The 27,658-nt window shown below is 41.8% G+C and overlaps 1 protein-coding gene across 16 annotated transcripts in view; it reads left to right on the forward strand.

Annotated features, from left to right (window-relative positions):
- LOC128703610 (calbindin-32) overlaps positions 1 to 27,658 on the forward strand; it is a 474,209-nt gene that overhangs the window by 299,943 nt on the left and 146,608 nt on the right. For 4 of the 16 annotated variants that reach the window (XM_070101219.1, XM_070101212.1, XM_070101213.1 and 1 more), the window contains exon 3: positions 26,362 to 26,481. The exons of 9 other annotated variants lie outside the window; for them this stretch is intronic. The gene's annotated coding sequence lies outside the window, so the exon portion shown is untranslated. Of the gene's footprint in view, positions 1 to 6,964; positions 7,028 to 26,361; positions 26,482 to 27,658 lie in introns of all 16 variants that reach the window. 3 more of the 16 variants (XM_070101217.1, XM_070101218.1, XM_070101220.1) reach the window with 2 other exon arrangements.

Genomic DNA, 27,658 nt, shown 5'->3' on the forward strand with positions numbered 1-27,658 from the left:
TACCAGCTCCTGCTAGTGTGTAGGTCATTCATACCAGTTCCTGCTAGTGTGTAGGTCATTCATGACAGTTCCTGCTATTGTACAAGTCATTCATGGAGGTCATTGGTCCAGTTTTTAGGATAATCTTTGCTTTGTGTGTTCTCGAATTGCTTGTTTAGGTTATTAAATAAATAAACGATGTGTATATTTCCATTGGTTTATAGATTTATTCAAGTTATGTCAGACACTCGGTAACTTCAATTTAAGGATGGGAGAGAGACTAGCTGAGTACACTAGGATGGGAGAGAGACTAGCTGAGTACACTAGGATGGGAGAGACTAGCTGAGTACACTAGGATGGAAGAGAGACTAGCTGAGTACACTAGGATGGGAGAGAGACTAGCTGAGTACACTAGGATGAGAGAGAGACTAGCTGAGTACACTAGGATGGAAGAGAGACTAGCTGAGTACACTTTAGGGACGAACAAAACTCTTGCTGAGTATCCTCAGGGGAAGGACAAATTGACTTGATAATTTATGGCTTAGTTTTCCTAGTGTGGGATTTTAAAGTGGGCTCCAGGCCATGGCGGATTTTTAACTTTCTTTTGTTTTGATTATGCCTTTATCTGTATTTCTTATCCGTCCTAAATATTATTATTGCCTTAACGTTAGTATATCTTTTTAATTTACGGTATATTTGGTACAGTTTTGCATTTGTGTTGCTTTGTCAGTTGTCCATTGTGTATCTCCGCTGTTGATGTAGTTATGTTTATATTCGCTATATTTTTATAGTTATGCGTTTGTTTTGGATTTTACGTATATTTACGGTTAACTTGTAGGTTTATATTGCAATTGAGTGTGTATGTGCTCATTTGCGCACACTCAGTCTTAGACTTGAAGCCCTGGTTAAGATTCATTGTTTCTGGTGCCACGTAAGTACCGAGTGTGTGTGTGGGGGGGGGGGGGATGTGATATGTGCGAGTGGAATTAAGGGGCCCAACATAAACATGAAGAAAAGTTGAAATAAGACATAATCATACAAGGATGCAAAGTAGATATGCAATAATGATTTTTAACTCCACCAATATCCATGAAAAGGGAGAATAAGAGTCAGTTGTTGCTATATTTATCACCATAAGACAAGTTTCATCACTGATCTGTCTCTTCGGGAATGGAGGAAGTCACAGAGAAAGAGGAAGGGCGGGGAAGAGAGAAATTGTGATAGGCGAAAGAGGTATATGGGGAGGGGAAAAGAGAGGGGGGGGGGATATAGGGAGGAAGACAGCAGGAGGGAGGTCTGGGAGGGAGGAAAAATGTTGAGGGAATGGAGGGAGGAAATGTTTAACTGATGGTTTAAGAGTGAGCAGAGACCTCGCTAGTCGTGAAGTAACACACGGGATCAACACCAAGGCGAGTGCTAAAATTAGAAGTTACTTTGTTGCAATAACCAACAACTGGTATTACTAATTTGATTAATATAAGAGGTGCATAGATCCCAGTATGTAACTCGTGACTTGAGTAATATGAGGCTGACACAAAGATAAATTACAATACAGTAGACCGTCGTTTAATACGGTAGTTACGTTCCTGAAAACGCCGTGTTAGACAAACTGAAGAACTTTTGGGAAAAATAGGGTTACGTTCCTGGGAGCCCCCAAAAAGCCAAACAACCTTTTTTTAGACCTCCAGATCTTACAAAATAAAAGTGAATATGTAATTGTAGTGCATTGTCGTGATATTTTACTGCTTAAAACTACAAATGCAATAGAAATAATAGTATTTCTTACCTTAAATTGTGGGTAATGGTGTATGTGGAGGATTGTGAAGAGAGTGAATATGGATGGTGTGGCCCTACTGGGCTGAGGTGGATGGTTGTTGGTTGTCGACAGAAGTAGATGGTAGAGGTTCTGGTACTGAAGTCAGTGGTTGCATTGGAGTGTGCATAAATTGTGTAATGGATCTCTGGGCTCTTTTACCCTGCAGTGCATTATACAGCTGACAGTAAGGCGTCATCAGCTGGTCTAGACCCCGTTTCAAAGCACTGCTTCTAGATTTGTCAGGGTCCTCTTCAGTGAAAAAGATTGCAAGTTTAGCAACAACATGGAACTGCTCATGTAGCTGCTGCAATGTTAACTATTTTTCTTCATGTTCTTCTTCATTTTCTTATGTTATGTCCCCCCCCCCCTTGTATCTGTGCATTGAGCTCTGCCAACATTTCATCTGGACTCCTGTCTTCATCATCATCATCTTCTAAGAGCTCATTCACATCATCTTCATTCATATCTTCAAAACCATCATCTGGTAATCTTTTTGCCAGCTGAACAATTTCCTAAACCTGACTCTCAAGCAAGGGGAAACCAGTGAAAGAATTAACTGCATAAGGCCATAACTTAAGTTTGGCTACTGGTGTGGAATGAGGCACTGTCAGAAACTTGTAGTGGTATTAATCATTTATTTTAGTTTTACGGTGTATAGACAGACTGCCAACATTAGTACTTTCGTAGGGTTCCTAGGTACTTCTAATCGTATATATATTAATTAATCATGCCACTGGAATTTAGAGTAAACTACGATAAGTTCTCTGTGTTTATTCCCTGGCCATTGGGGTCAGCTCGAAGCATATCACCACTGAGATACACTTGTTAGTGTATATTCCTTGTGAGGTCAATAGCTGGCTTAAAGAAAGCTTGTTGTAGTTGTAGTATTTTCTATTGAAATGGGTAGTTGATAAAACTGGGATTTATATCAAGAAGTGTAAGCAACAGAAGTCCAGAAGTCATACTGCAGCTTTATACATCATTAGTAAGGCCTCACCTTGATTATGCAGCTCAGTTCTGGTCTCCGTATTACAAAATGGACATAAATTCGTTAGAAAACATTCAGCGTAGGATGACTAAATTAATACATAGCATCAGAAATCTTCCTTATGAAGAAAGAGTGAAGACTCTTAAGTTACATTCACTTGTTAGACGAAGAATGAGGGGAGACCTGATCGAAGTGTATAAGTGGAAGATAGGTATTAATAAAGGGGATATTAATAAGGTCTTGAGGATGTCTCTCCAAGAGAGAACCCGCAGTAATGGATTTAAATTAGATAAGTTTAGATTTAGAAAGGACATAGGAAAGTATTGGTTTGGAAATAGGGTAGTTGATGAGTGGAACAGTCTACCTAGTTGGGTTATTGAGGCTAGGACTTTGTTTAGTTTCAAATCTAGGTTGGATAAGTACATGAGTGGGAAGGGTTGGATTTGAGTGGGACTTTCACATCAGAGCTTATTTCTTGGGTAGCATTGAAAATTGGGTTGGGTAAATGTTTTGTTAGTGGGATGAATTGTAAAGGACCTGCCTAGTATGGGCCAGCAGGCCTCCTGCAGTGTTCCTCCTTTCTTATGTTTCTTATGTTCTTATGTTAAATCTGTATTACCAGGAATTTGTGCCGTTGTTAAACTTAAGAATTACTAATAAGGGCCGCAGGGGCGTTGACCCCCAGAAGATCCTCCAGGTATGATCAGAATATATATGATAATATACATTCAAGGTAGAAGCGACACCTGGTAACTCTAGGACATGAACCAGCAAGACTTCATTAAAATATTTTTTCTCCTAGTGAGAATTTTATTATTGTATCAATGATTATGGTAATATACAACACGGGCGCGCTGTGTAGACCCACAAGGGCGAAGTGAGATCAAGAACAACGGGAAAGCTGAGGCAGAAAACAACGGGTGAGCGGAGGCAGAGAGCAACAGCGGAGGTGAAGTGTAGATCTGTTGCTTGAAACTTTACAAATGTATTCAGTTAATCAGCCCAACACTCGCTTATTGCACCGGAAAATTGCACTAGTCTGAAGGATTGTGGTGATAATGGTGGGAATTGTAATAGTAATATTCGTGGTAGTAATGGTGACGGCGGTAGTAGTAATGGTGGTAATTGTAATAACAGCAGTGGGTCATCTAGGAGGGTCGTACATGTCACTGTCAAATGCTTTATTCTAATAAATCTCGTTCTCACTAAATAGTAACATCATCAGCAAGGTTAATTAGACTTTAAACAACTTAAATTAACAAACTTTCATTGTTGTCACTGGAAAGACTTGGAAGATTAACGTAATCAGATTGTTTTTATATAAAGTTTTAACTATGTTTTGGCCATTCACCCCAAGGCTAAGTGGAGTTCGATCCTCCACCAGCTGAGTGCAAGAGAGAGACGCTACTTATTTGTACTCGCTTAGTTGGTAGTCATATTGTAAGTCTATAAGTGTTAAGGGTCGATAGTCTGGAGTGGTATTTGTAAGACTTAAATATTCCCGGAGGCGTACTTTAAATTACCTAGAGTTTACCTGGAGAGAGTTCCGGGGGTCAACGCCCCCGCGGCCCGGTCTGTGACCAGGCCTCCTGGTGGATCAGAGCCTGATCAACCAAGCTGTTGCTGCTGGCTGCACGCAAACCAACGTACGAGCCACAGCCCGGCTGATCAGGAACTGACTTTAGGTGCTTGTCCAGTGCCAGCTTGAAGACTGCCAGGGGTCTGTTGGTAATCCCCCTTATGTGTGCTGGGAGGCAGTTGAACAGTCTCGGGCCCCTGACACTTATTGTATGGTCTCTTAACGTGCTAGTGACACCCCTGCTTTTCATTGGGGGTATGGTGCATCGTCTGCCAAGTCTTTTGCTTTCGTAGTGAGTGATTTTCGTGTGCAAGTTCGGTACTAGTCCCTCTAGGATTTTCCAGGTGTATATAATCATGTATCTCTCCCTCCTGCGTTCCAGGGAATACAGGTTTAGGAACCTCAGGCGCTCCCAATAATTGAGGTGTTTTATCTCCGTTATGCGCGCCGTGAAAGTTCTCTGTACATTTTCTAGGTCGGCAATTTCACCTGCCTTGAAAGGTGCTGTTAGTGTGCAGCAATATTCCAGCCTAGATAGAACAAGTGACCTGAAGAGTGTCATCATGGGCTTGGCCTCCCTAGTTTTGAAGGTTCTCATTATCCATCCTGTCATTTTTCTAGCAGATGCGATTGATACAATGTTATGGTCCTTGAAGGTGAGATCCTCCGACATGATCACTCCCAGGTCTTTGACGTTGGTCTTTCGCTCTATTTTGTGGCCAGAATTTGTTTTGTACTCTGATGAAGATTTAATTTCCTCATGTTTACCATATCTGAGTAATTGAAATTTCTCATCGTTGAACTTCATATTGTTTTCTGCAGCCCACTGAAAGATTTGGTTGATATCCGCCTGGAGCTTTGCAGTGTCTGCAATGGAAGACACTGTCATGCAGATTCGGGTGTCATCTGCAAAGGAAGACACGGTGTTGTGGCTGACATCCTTGTCTATGTCGGATATGAGGATGAGGAACAAGATGGGAGCGAGTACTGTGCCTTGTGGAACAGAGCTTTTCACCGTAGCTGCCTCGGACTTTACTCTGTTGACGACTACTCTCTGTGTTCTGTTAGTGAGGAAATTATAGATCCATCGACCGACTTTTCCTGTTATTCCTTTAGCACGCATTTTGTGCGCTATTACGCCATGGTCACACTTTCGAATGCTTTTGCAAAGTCTGTATATATTACATCTGCATTCTTTTTGTCTTCTAGTGCATTTAGGACCTTGTCGTAGTGATCCAATAGTTGAGACAGACAGGAGCGACCTGTTCTAAACCCATGTTGCCCTGGGTTGTGTAACTGATGGGTTTCTAGATGGGTGGTGATCTTGCTTCTTAGGACCCTTTCAAAGATTTTTATGATATGGGATGTTAGTGCTATTGGTCTGTAGTTCTTTGCTGTTGCTTTACTGCCCCCTTTGTGGAGTGGGGCTATGTCTGTTGTTTTTAGTAACTGTGGGACGACCCCCGTGTCCATGCTCCCTCTCCATAGGATGGAAAAGGCTCGTGATAGGGGCTTCTTGCAGTTCTTGATGAACACAGAGTTCCATGAGTCTGGCCCTGGGGCAGAGTGCATGGGCATGTCATTTATCGCCTGTTCGAAGTCATTTGGCGTCAGGATAACATCGGATAGGCTTGTGTTAATCAAATTTTGTGGCTCTCTCATAAAAAATTCATTTTGATCTTCGACTCTCAGTCTGGTTAGCGGCTTGCTAAAAACTGAGTCATATTGGGACTTGAGTAGCTCACTCATTTCCTTGCTGTCATCTGTGTAGGACCCATCTTGTTTAAGTAGGGGCCCAATACTGGACGTTGTTCTCGATTTTGATTTGGCATAGGAGAAGAAATACTTTGGTTTTCTTTCGATTTCATTTATGGCTTTTAGTTCTTCCCGCGATTCCTGACTCCTAAAGGATTCTTTTAGCTTAAGTTCGATGCTTGCTATTTCTCTGACCAGTGTCTCCCTACGCATTTCAGATATATTGACCTCTTTTAGCCGCTCTGTTATTCTTTTCCGTCGCCTGTAAAGGGAGCGCCTGTCTCTTTCTATTTTACATCTACTCCTCCTTTTTCTTAGAGGAATAAGCCTTGTGCATACATCGAGTGCCACCGAGTTAATCTGTTCTAGGCATAAGTTGGGGACTGTGTTGCTTAGTATATCTTCCCAGCTTATATCGGTTAGGACTTGGTTTACTTGGTCCCACTTTATGTTTTTGTTATTGAAGTTGAATTTGGTGAATGCTCCCTCGTGACTAATCTCATTATGTCGGTCTGGGGCTCCGCGCATACATGACTGAACCTCAATTATGTTGTGATCTGAGTATATTGTTTTTGATATGGGTGACAGAATTGTTTATTTACCTTACTCGGATCATTAAGGTAGAGGAAGCTCTACTTATGGGATCATTGAGATAGAGGGATCCAAACTTAGATACAGGGGATATCTTCTCGGATCGCTCCGCGACTTAAACACATCTAATTTACTTTGTTCTGTGTTATCTTACATTGTTATTAGTATTCCTTGTTAAGTAGAATAGCATTACTTTGAGATGGATGAGACTGTAACACCAAAAGTATGTAATTAAAGAGACTATTTGTCTTTGCAGGTGAGGTGATTGACTTTCTCAAGTGGTGAGGCAAGTGTTCAAGTGGTACTGGTACAAGCAGCGGTAAGTGTGAAACGAAATGTGTTGTCTGGCTGGAGGACCAGAGTGAATGCTACAGTAACTATGTAATTGGTGGTGGACCAGAGTGTATAACAGTAACTACGTAACTGATGGTGGACTAACAGTAACTGTGTAACTGGTGGTGGATCAGTGTGTATAACAATAACTGTGTAACTGGTGGTGGACCAGAGTGTATAACAGCTGTGTAACTGGTGGTGGACCAGAGTGTATAACAGCTGTGTAACTGGTGGTGGACCAGAGTGCATGTGTCAGGTTAAATGTATGCATGATTTATATGAATGTACTGTTATAATATGCAACCTGACCACTCAGAGGCCAGGCTCCGATGAACGGTCGGTTGATCAAGCCTCCATCACTCCTGTTGTTGACTGACACAGACATGGACGGTGGATCAAGCCTCCATCAGTCCTGTTGTTGACTGACACAGACATGGACGGTGGATCAAGCCTCCATCAGTCCTGTTGTTGACTGACACAGACATGGACGGTGGATCAAGCCTCCATCAGTCCTGTTGTTGACTGACACAGACATGGACGGTGGATCAAGCCTCCATCAGTCCTGGTGTTGACTGACACAGACATGGACGGTGGATCAAGCCTCCATCAGTCCTGTTGTTGACTGACACAGACATGGACGGTGGATCAAGCCTCCATCAGTCCTGGTGTTGACTGACACAGACATGGACGGTGGATCAAGCCTCCACCAGTCCTGGTGTTGACTGACACAGACATGGACGGTGGATCAAGCCTCCATCAGTCCTGTTGTTGACTGACACAGACATGGACGGTGGATCAAGCCTCCATCAGTCCTGTTGTTGACTGACACAGACATGGACGGTGGATCAAGCCTCCATCAGTCCTGTTGTTGACTGACACAGACATGGACGGTGGATCAAGCTTCCATCAGTCCTGGTGTTGACTGACACAGACATTAAAGTCCAATGCTAACTTAATGTGGTAATAACACATGTGGAAAATGATATTACAGCTTAATTATCCAGCTACAGTACTTCAAAGTATACAATATTAATCCTGACGGATTTATTCCACCTCTTATAATATAAGAGAAGTTTTCCTTACTAATTTTGTTTCGGAAAAAAATTTGTACGTTTAGTAGCTTCTACAAATGATTTTTATTAGTGTCTGGTGGTCGTTGAAGTTGTTAGCTTGGAACACTTCAGCAAGTGTGGTGGCATACTTCAGCAAGTGTGGTGGTACACTTCAGCAAGTGTGGTGGCATACTTCAGCAAGTGTGGTGGTACACTTCAGCAAGTGTGGTGGCATACTTCGCGAAGTGTGGTACACTTCAGGAAGTGTGGTGGCATACTTCAGCAAGTGTGATGGCACACTTCAGCAAGTGTGGTGGCACACTTCAGCAAGTGTGGTGGCACACTTCAGCAAGCGTGGTGGCATACTTCAGGAAGTGTGGTGGCATACTTCAGCAAGTGTGGTGGCACACTTCAGGAAGTGTGGTGGCACACTTCAGCAAGTGTGGTGGCACACTTCAGGAAGTGTGGTGGCACACTTCAGGAAGTGTGGTGGCACACTTCAGCAAGTGTGGTGGCATACTTCGCGAAGTGTGGTACACTTCAGGAAGTGTGGTGGCATACTTCAGCAAGTGTGGTGGCACACTTCAGCAAGTGTGGTGGCACACTTCAGCAAGTGTGGTGGCACACTTCAGCAAGTGTGGTGGCACACTTCAGCAAGTGTAGTGGCACACTTCAGCAAGTGTGGTGGCACACTTCAGCAAGTGTGGTGGCATACTTCGCGAAGTGTGGTATACTTCAGGAAGTGTGGTACACTTCAGGAAGTGTGGTACACTTGCTGAAGTGTGGTACACTTCAGGAAGTGTGGTACACTTCAGGAAGTGTGGTGGCATACTTCGCGAAGTTTGGTACACTTCAGGAAGTGTGGTACACTTCAGGAAGTGTGGCATACTTCGCGAAGTTTGGTACACTTCAGGAAGTGTGGTACACTTCAGGAAGTGTGGTGGCATACTTCGCGAAGTGTGGTATACTTCAGGAAATGTGGTACACTTCAGGAAGTGTGGAACACTTCAGGAAGTGTGGTGGCATACTTCGCGAAGTTTGGTACACTTCAGGAAGTGTGGTACACTTCAGGAAGTGTGGTGGCATACTTCGCGAAGTGTGGTACACTTCAGGAAGTGTGGTATACTTCAGGAAGTGTGGTGGCATACTTCGCGAAGTGTGGTACAATTCAGGAAGTGTGGTACACTTCAGGAAGTGTGGTGGCATACTTCGCGAAGTGTGGTACAATTCAGGAAGTGTGGTACACTTCAGGAAGTGTGGTGGCATACTTCGCGAAGTGTGGTACACTTCAGGAAGTGTGGTACACTTCAGGAAGTGTGGTATACTTCAGGAAGTGTGGTGGCATACTTCGCGAAGTGTGGTATACTTCAGGAATTGTGGTACACTTCAGGAAGTGTGGTACACTTGCTGAAGTGTGGCACACTTCAGGAAGTGTGGTGGCACACTTCAGGAAGTGTGGTGGCACACTTCAGGAAGTGTGGTGGCACACTTCAGCAAGTGTGGTGGCACACTTCAAGTGTGGTGGCACACTTCAGCAAGTGTGGTGGTACACTTCAGCAAGTGTGGTGGTACACTTCAGCAAGTGTGGTGGTACACTTCAGCAAGTGTGGTGGCACACGTCAGCAAGTGTGGTGGTACACTTCAGCAAGTGTGGTGGCACACTTCAGCAAGTGTGGTGGCACACTTCAGCAAGTGTGGTGGCACACTTCAGCAAGTGTGGTGGCACACTTCAGCAAGTGTGGTGGCACACTTCAGCAAGTGTGGTGGCACACTTCAAGTGTGGTGGCACACTTCAGCAAGTGTGGTGGCACACTTCAGGCAGCGTGACCTTCAGCACCTAACATTCGCTGAACTTCACAAACTGCGCCGCCACAAACACGAGCTCTGGCCCTCAATAAAAACTGAGGTTGCAGTTCACTTTCCTGTTGAATGCTCACATCTTCTCTGATATCTTCATGCTGTAGTATCTTGCTCAAAATTTGTCATTAAGGTCAGTAATTGACGAGATGAACATCCCTGGACCGCACACGTCCTCTTCGTGTGGTGTCTGTGCCATCTCTGACGCTCCCAGTGTCACGGCACCTGTGTCTGACTGGCGGGAAAGCAGCTGATTGGCTAAAACCTCTCGTCACTCACTGATTTGGTTCTTGAAAGAGGCCATTCGAACATGTTACTAATATTATCATTTTTGCAATGTTACTCCTTGTCTCGTGTCAAAACATTTATTAAGGTTTAGTGTGAACAAATTAGCATATCTCTTAAATCCTGCCACATCTAAATATTTTATGGCAAAAATCACAACTGTGTGATTTCACATATATAGAAATACTGCAGTGAAATTAGGAAAAACACCTGAGTGCTTTCATGTGCTTACACATGCTAAATATATCTAAATATATTATATTTAACATCTGTACTTTATTAGGTAGGATAGACTCGAGGTGGCTGACAGTTTTTATTTTCTGAAGCTTTCGTTTATAACTTGAGAAAGCTGCTGCTGATCGGCTTCAAACCTTCAGTGATAGTGTACTTTGCTCAAAGGAAAGTTCACTTTGGTTTTGGGCTTTTTTAAGCTCTAATTTTGCAAGTTTATGAAGCATGTTGATTTTCATTCAATAACTGAAGAATTTTTTTTCTGATCGGCTTCAAATATAAAACTTTGATTTACCTCGTGGGAAAAACTTGTGGATTTTCTTATGGGAAAAACTTGTGGATTTTCTTATGGGAAAAACTTGTGGATTTTCTTATGGGAAAAACTTGTGGATTTTCTTATGGGAAAAACTTGTGGATTTTCTTATGGGAAAAACTTGTGGATTTTCTTATGGGAAAAACTTGTGGATTTTCTTATGGGAAAACTTGTGGATTTTCTTATGGGAAAAACTTGTGGATTTTCTTATGGGAAAAAACTTGTGGATTTTCTTATGGGAAAAACTTGTGGATTTTCTTATGGGAAAAAACTTGTGGATTTTCTTATGGGAAAAACTTGTGGATTTTCTTATGGGAAAAACTTGTGGATTTTCTTATGGGAAAAACTTGTGGATTTTCTTATGGGAAAACTTGTGGATTTTCTTATGGGAAAAACTTGTGGATTTTCTTATGGGAAAAAACTTGTGGATTTTCTTATGGGAAAAACTTGTGGATTTTCTTATGGGAAAAACTTGTGGATTTTCTTATGGGAAAAACTTGTGGATTTTCTTATGGGAAAAACTTGTGGATTTTCTTATGGGAAAAACTTGTGGATTTTCTTATGGGAAAAAACTTGTGGATTTTCTTATGGGAAAAACTTGTGGATTTTCTTATGGGAAAAACTTGTGGATTTTCTTATGGGAAAAACTTGTGGATTTTCTTATGGGAAAAACTTGTGGATTTTCTTATGGGAAAAACTTGTGGATTTTCTTATGGGAAAAACTTGTGGATTTTCTTATGGGAAAAACTTGTGGATTTTCTTATGGGAAAAACTTGTGGATTTTCTTATGGGAAAAACTTGTGGATTTTCTTATGGGAAAAAACTTGTGGATTTTCTTGGATAAAGTGATAACTTTTTTTTTTTAAGAAATTGTGAAAATTGAGGTTGGTAAGTACACTTAGATACCTAGGTGAGTACACTCAGGCACCTAGGTGAGTACACTCAGGCACCTAGGTGAGTACACTCAGGCACCTAGGTGAGTACACTCAGGCACCTAGGTAAGTACACTCAGGCACCTAGGTGAGTACACTCAGGCACCTAGGTGAGTACACTCATGCACCTAGGTGAGTACACTCAGGCACCTAGGTGAGTACACTCAGGCACCTAGGTGAGTACACTCAGGCACCTAGGTGAGTACACTCAAGCACCTAGGTGAGTACACTCAGGCACCTAGGTGAGTACACTCAGGCACCTAGGTGAGTACACTCAGGCACCTAGGTGAGTACACTCAGGCACCTAGGTGAGTACACTCAGGCACCTAGGTGAGTACACTCAAGCACCTAGGTGAGTACACTCAGGCACCTAGGTGAGTACACTCAGGCACCTAGGTGAGTACGCTCAGGCACCTAGGTGAGTACACTCAGGCACCTAGGTGAGTACGCTCAGGCACCTAGGTGAGTACACTCAGGCACCTAGGTGAGTACACTCAGGCACCTAGGTGAGTACGCTCAGGCACCTAGGTGAGTACACTCAGGCACCTAGGTGAGTACACTCAGGCGCCTAGGTGAGTACACTCAGGCACCTAGGTGAGTACACTCAGGCACCTAGGTGAGTACGCTCAGGCACCTAGGTGAGTACGCTCAGGCACCTAGGTGAGTACACTCAGGCACCTAGGTGAGTACACTCAGGCACCTAGATGAGTACGCTTAGACACTTAGGTGAGTACACTCAGACACCTAGGTGAGTACAGACACCTAGGTGAGTACAGACACCTAGGTGAGTACACTCAGACATCTAGGTGAGTACACTCAGACACCTAGGTGAGTACACTCAGACACCTGAGTACACTCAGGCACCTAAGTGAGTTCACAGACACCTAGGTGAGTATACTTAGACACTTAGGTGAGTACACTCAGGCACCTGGGTGAGTACTGACACCTAGGTGAGTATACTGACACCTGGGTGAGTACTGACACCTAGGTGAGGATACTGACACCTATGTTAGTACAGACACCTAGGTGAGGATACTGACACCTAGGTCAGTACAGACACCTAGGTGAGGATACTGACACCTAGGTTAGTACAGACACCTAGGTGAGGATACTGACACCTAGGTTAGTACAGACACCTAGGTGAGGATACTGACACCTAGGTGAGGATACTGACACCTAGGTTAGTACAGACACCTAGGTGAGGATACTGACACCTAGGTTAGTACAGACACCTAGGTGAGGATACTGACACCTAGGTCAGTACAGACACCTAGGTGAGGATACTGACACCTAGGTTAGTACAGACACCTAGGTGAGGATACTGACACCTAGGTTAGTACTCTCAAACTCGCGCAGTCGCACAAAATCTTCTCCTCAGGGAATGTGGAAAAACTAGGAAATTAAAATTTTTTCGTCAGTAATTGTCCTCGTCAAAAAAAAAAAATGGATAAAATTTCTTCTAATTTCGGAGCTGCACAACGAACGATTTCCTTTATTACACTAACTCTGATTCCATTAGTTATTTTTTTTTTTGCAAAATTTAAAAAAAATATCTGCATGCTAAGTGCTGAAGAATTAAAAATCTTCATATTCACAATTGCAAAACCTCTCTATATAAGGCAAGTGTGAAAGTTCAAATTTATAAGTTTTATGCTCTGTGCTAAAAGTGACTTAATTTACATATTCCACATGGCGTCAATTTGCATAATTGCATGAGTCTGCCTCTGCTCAGTGAACGAACCTGTTGACTAGAATTCTGTTTGTTAGAAAGACACTCGGAGATGTTGGCACGGAACCAGAGGAACTGCAAGTGTAATCTACACTGCTATACTGAGTGTCAGAGTTGGACCAGCAGAACATTTTAAAATAACACGGAAGGGAAATAGTGTGTTGGAGAGCAGGTTTGTTACACACTTCTTCCAAGATGTAACAACCTCACAAGAGACTAGCAGATTGGGAAATTCGTTCCGGCTGTTTGGAGTCGCGTTCCGGTTCTTCGGAGTCATGTTCCGGCTGTTTCGAGTCTGAGGCATGTAAGGGGACATTTGTCAGTGACTGCAGGTGTTGATGCACTTGTATTGCTGGATGAGTTAGTGAAGAGTTTATATTGGTGGAAAGATAAATAGATTTAATATTTGGTAGTAAAGGGGTGACCATGGAGATAATGTGTCTGAAGAAGATTACTAACTTTATAAGTGTAGTCTTGATTGACGAGCACCAAAGAGACCTGTTAAAGACCTCTCTGAAAACTAGAAATTATAGATGGACTAAATTAACAGCCTATTAAAATGTTACCGGCAAGAGACTACTTACATGAAAGAAACACGTGAATATTGATGAAAGAGAAAATGGTCTCAGGGGAAGCTGTTATCAGGGGGTTCCCACAAGATGCAGTACTTGTCTTGATAATGTTACCAGTGGAGTCCTACAGGTAGTAGTACTTAGTAATGTTACCAGTGGAGTCCTACAGGTAGTAGTACTTAGTAATGTTAACAGTGGTGTCTTACAGGTAGTACTTAGTAATGTTAGCAGTGGAGTCTTACAGGTAGAAGTACTTAGTAATGTTAGCAGTGGAGTCCTACAGGTAGTAGTACACAGTAATGTTAGCAGTGGAGTCCTACAGGTAGTAGTACTTAGTAATGTTAGCAGTGGAGTCCTACAGGTAGTAGTACACAGTAATGTTAGCAGTGGAGTCCTACAGGTAGTAGTACTTAGTAATGTTAGCAGTGGAGTCCTACAGGTAGTAGTACACAGTAATGTTAGCAGTGGAGTCCTACAGGTAGAAGTACTTAGTAATGTTACCAGTGGAGTCCTACAGGTAGTAGTACTTAGTAATGTTAGCAGTGGTGTCCTACAGGTAGTAGTACTTAGTAATGTTAGCAGTGGTGTCCTACAGGTAGTAGTACTTAGTAATATTACCAGTGTGTCCTACAGGTAGTAGTACTTAGTAATGTTAGCAGTGGTGTCCTACAGGTAGTAGTACTTAGTAATGTTAGCAGTGGAGTCCTACAGGTAGTAGTACTTAGTAATATTACCAGTGTGTCCTACAGGTAGTAGTACTTAGTAATGTTAGCAGTGGTGTCCTACAGGTAGTAGTACTTAGTAATGTTAGCAGTGGAGTCCTACAGGTAGTAGTACTTAGTAATATTACCAGTGTGTCCTACAGGTAGTAGTACTTAGTAATGTTAGCAGTGGTGTCCTACAGGTAGTAGTACTTAGTAATGTTAGCAGTGGAGTCCTACAGGTAGTAGTACTTAGTAATGTTAGCAGTGGAGTCCTACAGGTAGTAGTACTTAGTAATATTACCAGTGTGTCCTACAGGTAGTAGTACTTAGTAATGTTAGCAGTGGTGTCCTACAGGTAGTAGTACTTAGTAATGTTAGCAGTGGTGTCCTACAGGTAGTAGTACTTAGTAATGTTAGCAGTGGAGTCCTACAGGTAGTAGTACTTAGTAATGTTAACAGTGGTGTCCTACAGGTAGAAGTACTTAGTAATGTTAGCAGTGGAGTCCTACAAGTAGTAGTACTTAGTAATGTTAGCAGTGGTGTCCTACAGGTAGTAGTACAGGTAGTAGTAGACAGTAATGTTAGCAGTGGAATCCTACAGGTAGTAGTACAGGTAGTAGTACAGGTAGTCCTACAGGTAGTAGTACACAGTAATGTTAGCAGTGGTGTCCTACAGGTAGTAGTACAGGTAGTAGTAGACAGTAATGTTAGCAGTGGAATCCTACAGGTAGTAGTACAGGTAGTAGTACAGGTAGTCCTACAGGTAGTAGTACACAGTAATGTTAGCAGTGGAGTCCTACAAGTAGTACGTAGTAGTACTTAGTAATGTTAGCAGTGATGTCCTACAGGTAGTAGTACAGGTAGTAGTACATAGTAATGTTAGCAGTGGAGTCCTACAGGTAGTAGGTAGTAGTACTTAGTAATGTTAGCAGTGGTGTCCTACAGGTAGTAATACACAGTAATGTTAGCAGTGGAGTCCTACAGGTAGTAGTATAGGTAGTAGTACAGGTAGTCCTACAGGTAGTAGTACAGGTAGTCCTACAGGTAGTAGTACAGGTAGTAGTACACAGTAATGTTACCAGTGGTGTCCTACAGGTAGTCCTACAGGTAGTAGTACACAGTAATATTACCAGTGGTGTCCTACAGGTAGTAGTACAGGTCGTAGTACACAGTAATATTACCAGTGGTGTCCTACAGGTAGTCCTACAGGTAGTAGTACACAGTAATATTACCAGTGGTGTCCTACAGGTAGTAGTACAGGTAGTCCTACAGGTCGTAGTACACAGTAATATTACCAGTGGTGTCCTACAGGTAGTCCTACAGGTAGTAGTACACAGTAATATTACCAGTGGTGTCCTACAGGTAGTAGTACAGGTAGTCCTACAGGTCGTAGTACACAGTAATATTACCAGTGGTGTCCTACAGGTAGTAGTACAGGTAGTCCTACAGGTAGTAGTACACAGTAATATTACCAGTGGTGTCCTACAGGTAATAGTACACAGTAATATTACCAGTGGTGTCCTACAGGTAGTCCTACAGGTAGTAGTACAGGTAGTCCTACAGGTCGTAGTACACAGTAATATTACCAGTGTTGTGTCACAAGAAGTAACACTTGTTCTGGAGTTTTTAAATCTACGTAAACTATATATCAAATTAAATAACTATAACATATAGCGGTAAACTGCAAAATAACCCTCAGATACATGGAGCACTGTGTGGTACATGTATGAGTGATGTAGCACTGTGTGGTACATGTATGAGTGATGTAGCACTGTGTGGTACATGTATGAGTGATGTAGCACTGTGTAGTACATGTATGAGTGATGTAGCACTGTGTAGTACATGTATGAGTGTAGCACTCTGTAGTACATGTATGAGTGATGTAGCACTGTGTAGTACATGTATGAGTGATGTAGCACTGTGTAGTACATGTATGAGTGTAGCACTGTGTAGTACATGTATGAGTGATGTAGCACTGTGTGGTACATGTATGAGTGATGTAGCACTGTGTGGTACATGTATGAGTGATGTAGCACTGTGTGGTACATGTATGAGTGATGTAGCACTGTGTAGTACATGTATGAGTGATGTAGCACTGTGTAGTACATGTATGAGTGATGTAGCACTGTGTAGTACATGTATGAGTGATGTAGCACTGTGTGGTACATGTATGAGTGATGTAGCACTGTGTGGTACATGTATGAGTGATGTAGCACTGTGTAGTACATGTATGAGTGATGTAGCACTGTGTAGTACATGTATGAGTGATGTAGCACTGTGTAGTGCATGTATGAGTGATGTAGCACTGTGTAGTACATGTATGAGTGATGTAGCACTGTGTAGTACATGTATGAGTGATGTAGCACTGTGTGGTACATGTATGAGTGATGTAGCACTGTGTAGTACATGTATGAGTGATGTAGCACTGTGTAGTACATGTATGAGTGATGTAGCACTGTAGTACATGTATGAGTGATGTAGCACTGTGTAGTACATGTATGAGTGATGTAGCACTGTGTGGTACATGTATGAGTGATGTAGCACTGTGTAGTACATGTATGAGTGATGTAGCACTGTGTGGTACATGTATGAGTGATGTAGCACTGTGTGGTACATGTATGAGTGATGTAGCACTGTGTAGTACATGTATGAGTGATGTAGCACTGTGTAGTACATGTATGAGTGATGTAGCACTGTGTAGTACATGTATGAGTGATGTAGCACTGTAGTACATGTATGAGTGATGTAGCACTGTGTAGTACATGTATGAGTGATGTAGCACTGTGTGGTACATGTATGAGTGATGTAGCACTGTGTGGTACATGTATGAGTGATGTAGCACTGTGTAGTACATGTATGGATGATGTAGCACTACTGGGCATACATGTATAAGTGATGTAGCACTACTGGGCATACATGTATGAGTGATGTAGCGCTACTGGGCATACATGCATGAGTGATGTAGCACTGTGTAGTACATGTATGAGTGATGTAGCACTGTGTAGTACATGTATGGATGATGTAGCACTACTGGGCATACATGTATAAGTGATGTAGCACTACTGGGCATACATGTATGAGTGATGTAGCACTACTGGGCATACATGTATGAGTGATGTAGCGCTACTGGGCATACATGTATGAGTGATGTAGCACTGTGTGGTACCTGGAGGTTACCTGGAGGTTATTCCGGGGATCAACGCCCCTGCGGCCCGGTCCATGACCAGGCCTCCCGATGGATCAGGGCCTGATCAACTAGGCTGTTACTGCTGGCCGCACGCAGTCCAACGTACGAGCCACAGCCCGGCTGATCAGGCACTGACTTTAGGTATCTGTCCAGCTCTCTCTTGAAGGCAGCCAGGGGTTTATTGGCAATTCCCCTAATGCTTGATGGGAGGCTGTTGAACAGTCTTGGGCCCCAGACACTTACGGTGTCTTGGCACCCCTACTTTTTGGAAATAAATGGTATAAAATACCGACACAATGGCAATATAAACACAAATGCAGTATAATGTGATCCTTTATTGACTACGTTTCGCCCACACAGTGGGCTTTTTCAAGTCACAAACACCCAGGTAGTTCTGTTTGTGACTTGAAAAAGCCCACTGTGTGGGCGAAACGTAGTCAATAAAGGATCACATTATACTGCATTTGTGTTTATATTGCCACCCCTACTTTTTATTGGGGGAATTTTGCATCTCCTGCCCAGTCTTTTACTTTCGTAGGGAGTGATTTCTGTGTGCAGATTTGGGACCATTCCTTCCAAGATTTTCCAAGTGTAGATTATGATATATCTCTCCCTCCTGCGTTCCAACGAGTACAAGTCAAGTGCTTCCAAGCGTTCCCAGTAGTTAAGGTGCTTGACAGAACTTATACGTGCAGTAAAGGATCTCTGTACACACTAGATCTGCGATTTCACCTGCTTTGAATGGAGATGTTAGTGTACAGCAGTATTCCAGCCTAGAGAGAGCAAGTGATTTGAAAAGGATCATCATTGGCTGGGCATCTCTCGTTTTGAACGTTCTCATTATCCATCCTATCATTTTCTTTGCACATGCGATCGTGGCACTGTTGTGATCCTTGAAAGTGAGATCCTCAGACATTACTACTCCCAGGTCCCTTACATTATTTTTCCGCTCTATTGTATGGCCAGACTCTGTGGTATACTCTGTTCTAGTGGTACACGAGTGATGTAGCACTGTGTGGTACACGAGTGATGTAGCACTGTGGTACACGAGTGATGTAGCACTGTGGTACACGAGTGATGTAGCACTGTGTGGTACACGAGTGATGTAGCACTGTGTGGTACACGAGTGATGTAGCACTGTGTGGTACACGAGTGATGTAGCACTGTGTGGTACACGAGTGATGTAGCACTGTGGTACCCGAGTGATGTAGCACTGTGTGGTACACGAGTGATGTAGCACTGTGTGGTACACGAGTGATGTAGCACTGTGTGGTACACGAGTGATGTAGCACTGTGTGGTACACGAGTGATGTAGCACTGTGTGGTACACGAGTGATGTAGCACTGTGTGGTACACGAGTGATGTAGCACTGTGTGGTACCCGAGTGATGTAGCACTGTGTGGTACACGAGTGATGTAGCACTGTGTGGTACCCGAGTGATGTAGCACTGTGTGGTACACGAGTGATGTAGCACTGTGTGGTACACGAGTGATGTAGCACTGTGTGGTACACGAGTGATGTAGCACTGTGTGGTACACGAGTGATGTAGCACTGTGTGGTACACGAGTGATGTAGCACTGTGTGGTACACGAGTGATGTAGCACTGTGGTACCCGAGTGATGTAGCACTGTGTGGTACACGAGTGATGTAGCACTGTGTGGTACACGAGTGATGTAGCACTGTGTGGTACCCGAGTGATGTAGCACTGTGTGGTACACGAGTGATGTAGCACTGTGTGGTACACGAGTGATGTAGCACTGTGTGGTACACGAGTGATGTAGCACTGTGTGGTACACGAGTGATGTAGCACTGTGTGGTACACGAGTGATGTAGCACTGTGTGGTACACGAGTGATGTAGCGGTGTCGTGGGAATGTCTAGTCGATAATAAACTCGCCTCTCAACTCTACCTTCGACATATTCCAAATTTAGTTTCGTGTGCTGCCCGAACTTTAATAATAAATAAAATCAAACAAAAAATTCCTGAAGACGTACTACAATTTTTTTTCAGTTTGAATTTAATATTACTTAAATTCGATGGTATCCGTTTTTTTCACGTTTTGTCCAGATTCAGTTTCGCAAATTTTTGGCAGTTTTTTTTTTTTTAGCACTTATTCAGCTTATTGGTTTTTAGTCCGAACTCGCTGGTTTGGATATGTATATATATATATATATATATATATATATATATATATATATATATATATATATATATATATATATATAGAGAGAGAGAGAGAGAGAGAGAGAGACATTGACTGACTGACTGACTTTCGAAAATATAATATCTGTAGAATAGGGAAGGGTAGAAATGAAAAATATGTTAAAATAACTGGAAAACACGACAAAACTCTCAGGACAGAGAGAGAAGTGAGGGTGGAACAGTAGCCTGGCTGGTGAGCTTCTACATATTCCATCAAGGTCTGCTGGTGTTTAGCCTCTCTCTCTCCAACCCACCATCTCATATTCAAAATAAATGCAAATGTAATGAAGCAGGTTGCGGGTGAAAAGTTTATCTACATTACATCAGGCTGCAGAGGAATAACTACAGGAGTCAGAAAATTTTGCAGTAGACATCAAACCAAACCTGTTTCTCTATACACTTGTACAGTTTGAGCAAGATCGGCGAACATACGATCTGCCGTCAAAGATGTGAATACAGATCACATTACAGATCACATTAAACTGTTCACGAGTATGCAGCATCAGCGCGGAACCCTAACAGAGGGAAACATTTAATTGGTGGTGAAAATTCAGAGATTTTCGATTAGATTGGTACTGGCGGTAACTGGCAGGATGAGAGGAAAGACTACATAAAAAATATCTCGTGAAAGAGCATAGAATAAATGGAAAGTGATCAGTGTGTTAAGATGTTCCGGGATACTGACACCATACATAAGGAAGAATGACGTGAACGTATGTAACACACACACACACACACACACACACACACTCTCTCTCTCTCTCTCTCTCTCTCTCTCTCTCTCTCTCTCTCTCTCTCTCTCTCTCTCTCTCTCTCTCTCTCTCTCTCTCTCTCTCTCTCTCTCACTAAGATCAATCTTTATATTTTTCTGTCAGCCAAAAAAAAAAGAGGAAAAAAAAAAAAAGAGAAGTACTCATGATATTTTCCATAACATGGACCCACTTGTTGAACTTTAAGTATTGAGAAGTGTTCATGGTGAACGAAAATGATCTGAAGTGCAGCATCATTTTAATATGTCACATAAATATTGGAAAACCGTCATTCTTTAAACAGAAGGTCGACATGTCAATATTTTAGAATTGGGTTCTAAAATTCAGCTCTCGTACTATATATTGAAATCTATAAACCTGACATCGCTACCTGAAAAATGTGAGAAAGAAAAATTTGAAACTGAAGACAGATAGAGGAGGATGATGCCAAGGAGACTCACCAGAGCTTAGGAGAACAGTGCTCTTGGTCAACTAGTACGAGTATATAATGAGTGGTGTGTATCCATGGATCTCTGGTTAAAAGGTAGTATATAGGGGACAATAATTGAGAATTGGAGTGGCTGAAACTTTCTCAGGAAAGTCTTGAAGTTGTGAGCGGCTCTTGGTCAGTCGGGTTAACTCGGTCTTGTTTTATCAGCTGTGATTGATGTGTGTTAGTAAATAATTGTGACTTTCCAGTTTCCTGATATTTAGCTGGAAGTTTGTGCACTCTTCTAGCAATATAGTTATTGAATGAGAAATATTGAATGTTTCCTTCTTGGTAGGTTTCACTTCCTTGGGAGACGGTCCGTGTGTTAAGTGTGTCCATAAAGTAACTCTTGAACACTCGATACTTGAGTAAAGTCAAGTAAGTTACAATACCGTGCTTAAATAACCATTCTCCTTTATGCCCTAGCGTTTTTTTTTCTTGTAATAGAACACAGAAGGTAACACAGTGTTGCTGGAAGCAATAATGTAACAGTGTTGCTTTTGTTTACCTCATTCTTAACACATACTCATAGAAACATTTTTTTTAATTGGTGGCGTGCATATAAAGTGTTACTCCGGTAACGTTACTATGTATACAACACCAACGGAACAGTGTTAACACAGGTGTTTGACAGTGTTCATTATCAACAACGTTACTATGTATACAACACCAACGGAACAGTGTTAACACAGGTGTTTGACATTGTTCATTATCAACAACGTTACTATGTATACAACACCAACGGAACAGTGTTAACACAGGTGTTTGACAGTGTTCATTATCAACAACGTTACTATGTATACAACACCAACGGAACAGTATTAACACAGGTGTTTGACAGTGTTCATTATCAACAACGTTACTATGTATACAACACCAACGGAACAGTATTAACGCAGGTGTTTGACAGTGTTCATTATCAACAACGTTACTATGTATACAACACCAACGGAACAGTATTAACACAGGTGTTTGACAGTGTTCATTATCAACAACGTTACTATGTATACAACACCAACGGAACAGTATTAACACAGGTGTTTGAAAGTATTCATTATCAGCAACGTTACTATGTGTACAACACCAACGGAACAGTATTAACACAGGTGTTTGAAAGTATTCATTGTCAACAACGTTACTATGTGTACAACACCAACGGAACAGTATTAACACAGGTGTTTGACAGTGTTCATTATCAACAACGTTACTATGTATACAACACCAACGGAACAGTATTAACACAGGTGTTTGACAGTGTTCATTATCAACAACGTTACTATGTATACAACACCAACGGAACAGTATTAACACAGGTGTTTGACAGTGTTCATTATCAACAACGTTACTATGTATACAACACCAACGGAACAGTATTAACACAGGTGTTTGACAGTGTTCATTATCAACAACGTTACTATGTATACAACACCAACGGAACAGTATTAACACAGGTGTTTGACAGTGTTCATTATCAACAACGTTACTATGTATACAACACCAACGGAACAGTATTAACGCAGGTGTTTGACAGTGTTCATTATCAAGAACGTTACTATGTATACAACACCAACGGAACAGTATTAACACAGGTGTTTGATAGTGTTCATTATCAACAACGTTACTATGTATACAACACCAACGGAACAGTATTAACACAGGTGTTTGACAGTGTTCATTATCAACAACGTTACTATGTATACAACACCAACGGAACAGTATTAACACAGGTGTTTGACAGTGTTCATTATCAACAACGTTACTATGTATACAACACCAACGGAACAGTATTAACGCAGGTGTTTGACAGTGTTCATTATCAAGAACGTTACTATGTATACAACACCAACGGAACAGTATTAACACAGGTGTTTGACAGTGTTCATTATCAACATTGTCTAGTAAATATTAGCAGTATTCGTTACAGTTATCGATAATGAGCCTCAGAATGTATGTTACAATTTACAATATTTGTTAACCTTATAATTGGTTAGATGAATTATGTTTTATGTAGTATATTCTATACATAAAATATAGCATTTATATCAAGAATTTATTGGTGTTTTATTACTAAGCAATATGTAAAATAAAGAGTAAAATATATATACAGTTTTAGACAAAATCATGTTTAAGTAAACTTAAATTTTATCAAAATTTTCTTAAAAATTTCTGCCTCCTGGATTTTCCGTTGGTTTTTAAAGCTAAATTTTAATTTTGTTTCCATTAAAAAATATTTTTTATAAGCAAAGTTTTTATAATGTCATATCTATGTTATTTTGATATAAGAAATCAACCTTGTGTGTGTAATTAAAATATATTTTTATACCGGTACAGAAAAATATCACATCTCAGAACAGAATAATAATACGTGTTGTAGTCTAGGGGGGGGGGAGGTGCTACGTTATATTACGTGTTGTTATAGCTCGAGGAAGTGTTACAGTATAACACTTGGTGTTACTGTATTTCAGGGAAGTGTTACAATATAACACGGTGTTACTGTATTTCAGGGAAGTGTTACAGTATAACACTTGGTGTTACTGTATTTCAGGGAAGTGTTACAGTATAACGCGTTATTACCCCTGACGAAAGTTCTATATTATCGATCATCTCAGGAAATCTTAGACATTAATTCCCAGCATTTCTTTCATTACTCTTCAGAGTGCTCAAGTGTTGGGTGCAGGTTCATCGTGTCTTGTACCTTCCCTCTATAATTTGGTTGAAGTCCTTGCAAGGAATTTCAAAGTTATTTATTTTGTTAGAATAATGTCGTACGATTTAGTTATGAGTATTAATTAATAATTCCTGTTCATGCGCATGTTTTTGTAGTAAGAAACCACTAATTTATTATTACATTTTTTAATTGTATTTTTGGCTCTACAATGATTCCTTTTGTTTCTTGCTTGTCGTTTTTAACAAAGCTTTCTGGTTAAACAAGTCCTTTGAATTTTATATACTCTTTACGTCATGTTGCTAGTTTATTCATCCTCACTGATGCTGCCATATGAGGGAGATGAGGCACAGTGACAGCCTGTGCCACATGTGACTCACTGATGCTGCCATATGAGGGAGATGAGGCACAGTGACACAGCCTGTGCCACATGTGACTCACTGATGCTGCCATATGAGGGAGATGAGGCACAGTGACAGCCTTGCCACGTGTGAGAGTTGGGTAGCTGTTGACTCTATAATGCACTGCTACATCACTACTGGACTTTGATAAATGTCACTGCCGAGCCACGACAGCGGCGACCGATGGCTTACCGCTGCTGGACTCGGTGATCTGGGTAATGACCAGTGTTGATATTAATACATTCGTTAGGAAATTCACCTGACGTGGGCTTTTATCACTTGACGCTTTTGGTGATGTCATTAGCCCCATGGCGGGAGCACGGGAAGAAACAGCGTGAGGTGCTATAGAAAGTGGTGTCTACTAACACAGATACTAATGTGACAGCTGTTGAATCAAGTGAAAATTGGTGATATAAATACTCCTGTCTCTGACCTAATAAAGTTAAAATAATGTTTGTCCAATATACGAGAGAGAATATTTACGTACGAGTTCGGACAGTCATTAAAACTTCTCTCGGAGTGTCAATAGTAAACAGAGCAGCAGGCTGTTCATAGTAATAACAAGCAGTTAAGCTGACAGACTTTTACACCTAATTATCATTAGTATTTCCACAGTATTACACCAAATTCACCTTTCTACACGATTAATTACCATCAGCATCCCACCAGCATTATATACTGGTGTCACACAGCTTTCTGGTCAGAATATTCGATTCAAAATCACAACGTCCTTAATTCGAACCCTTGCATGAGGAAACATGAGGAAACATATGGGAAAGTGACCAAACCCCTGCTGACACTGCACACCTAGCAATAAAAATAAATAGTTGACAGTAAATTGCAGTGGGTCTCTTTCATGTAAAAGTTGCAATGGAAATGTGAAGGAAAGCACCGGTCGGGCTGGAAGTTATCTTGTGTAAGAAAAAGCCAGTCCGGCTGGAAGTTATCATGCGTAAGAAAAAGCCAGTCATGCTGGAAGTTATCTTGTGTAAGAAAAAGCCAGTCAAGCTGGAAGTTATCTTGTGTAAGAAAAAGCCAGTCAAGCTGGAAGTTATTGTGTGTAAGAAAACACTATTCCGGCTGGAAGTCGTTGATTCTGAGTAAGGATACACCAGTTCTGTTGTAAGTTGTATGCTGTGTAAGTTGTATGCTGTATAAGAAAACTCACTCTTCCAACACAACTCATCAGCGTCCTGTCATTATTACACACTATTTCACCCTCCCACACAACTAACGTTACAGACACATCTACATTCCTACACAACTAACGTTACAAACACATCTACATTCCCACACAACTAACGTTACAAACACATCTACATTCCCACACAACTAACGTTACAAACACATCTACATTCCCACACAACTAACATTACAAACACATCTACATTCCTACACAACTAACGTTACAGACACATCTACATTCCCACACAACTAACGTTACAAACACATCTACATTCCCACACAACTAACGTTACAAACACATCTACATTCCCACACAACAAATTTTTAATTACCAGGAGCTTGGACTCGACCCCTGCAACCTCAACTAGGTGAGTACATGTCATCAACATTCCACAAAACGAAACCTAAATATTTCCCGAAAATGTATTTTTATCATATAAAAGAGAATGAATGTTTAATATACAGGTGTTAAAATAGTTTAGATGTAGAGATCTGTCAGGGAGGGAGCGTTATTAATGCCAGTCCCCGTCTCATGTGTGTGTATATGTGTACTCTCGTAATCAGCTCCTGTATGTGTGTGTGTGTGTGTGTGTGTGTGTGTGTGTGTGTGTGTGAACTTAAAAAGTTGTATTGCATAGCGATGAACGATCTGGTCCTTGCACTGTCATGTTAAAATCAACTTCCTTTCTGGTACCACCACCACCACGACACCCCATGAAGCAGCACGCAACACTTCTCTCCTTCATGCCCTCATGTTTTCCTACAGGCAGCCCAGCGGGATCCTGAGAGGCGACTCAAGCAACCCTCAAGCTCCTTAATTTTTGAGAGGGCGAGTGTGTGTGTGCAGACCAAGAGGGTCTTGAGTTCTTCTGCTTGTCTGCCAGTGGTAAGATGCCCCTCAGGTACACGTTTTTATGCCTGCTCGGTGGCACTGCCGCATGTTTTGACTAGTGGCGTAGTAACCCCATTTTCCTTGCCCCCCCCCCTCTATTTTTCCGCCCGTCTGTCCTTCCGCCCATCCATGCTTGTCCTTGGGTTATTACTGTCTGTCTCCGTCGGCACAGCTGGAAAAACAGCCTCTTATCAACCCAACCTTGCTCCCTCGTTCCTCTCCTCTCCCTCACCATGTCTTTGAGCTCCTCCCACCAGCTAATCCATCCAAGCAACCACCACTGACCTTCCTCATCTACTACACCTCTACCACAGCTACTACCACTTATCACGACCATTGCTATCACCACCACTATCTCTACAGCTAAAACTTCCCAGATCCATACATTAAAATCCTCGTTCAAATAATCTCCAAGTGAAAAGCTTGCATTAGACTTCTGACACCTGATAAAATACACATTTACTTCATGCGACCAGTGACAATTTGGACACCACCAGCCAGGTTTACCGGTCATAACAGAGACAAGTTCCCATCACTAAAACAAACATGATCCTCCGTCCACTGGTGGTTGCCCCTGTCCTCTTGAAGTGTTGTCTCGCTTGACGGCACTTGGTGTGCGGCCGTAAGCTTTGCACGGTGTCATCTACACATTCACTAGATGAAAATACACGTGTTGTAAGCAAGCTTTTATTGGGTCAACCTTTCGCTCCACGAGAGCGAAACTTTTAACTCGATAAAAGAATGTTCTTAACCATGTCTTTTCTTCACTGTTGTTGGCAATACATTTAGTAGCTAGACAGAACCTAAAAATCTCAACCATATATTCAGTTGATGAACAGTCTTGGACAGCGCCATCTATAACACAAGTTTATTTTACTTTTTTCTCAAGAGGACAATCCATCAGTCTCTCTCCCTCACATTTGCCTTACTGAACACATCTCAGATCGCTTTTTCCTTATCGTACAAATCCTCCAGACAGTTTCACTCAGCCTTACAATCCTCCGCCAAACAGAGCCTATGAGAGAATGAGTAGCTCCCACACTGCCTGTGGGAGCATGGCACCTGGTGCCCAGTGGTAGTGCCAACGCTGAACATATTGCATTTAGATGAAAGGTGCCAGCGTGTCAGTGTATGCTGCCACGTATTTGGTGTTGTATTTGGTGTTGCATAT

This window comes from Cherax quadricarinatus, chromosome 76 (assembly GCF_038502225.1).
Source record: "Cherax quadricarinatus isolate ZL_2023a chromosome 76, ASM3850222v1, whole genome shotgun sequence".
NCBI lineage: Eukaryota > Metazoa > Arthropoda > Malacostraca > Decapoda > Parastacidae > Cherax > Cherax quadricarinatus.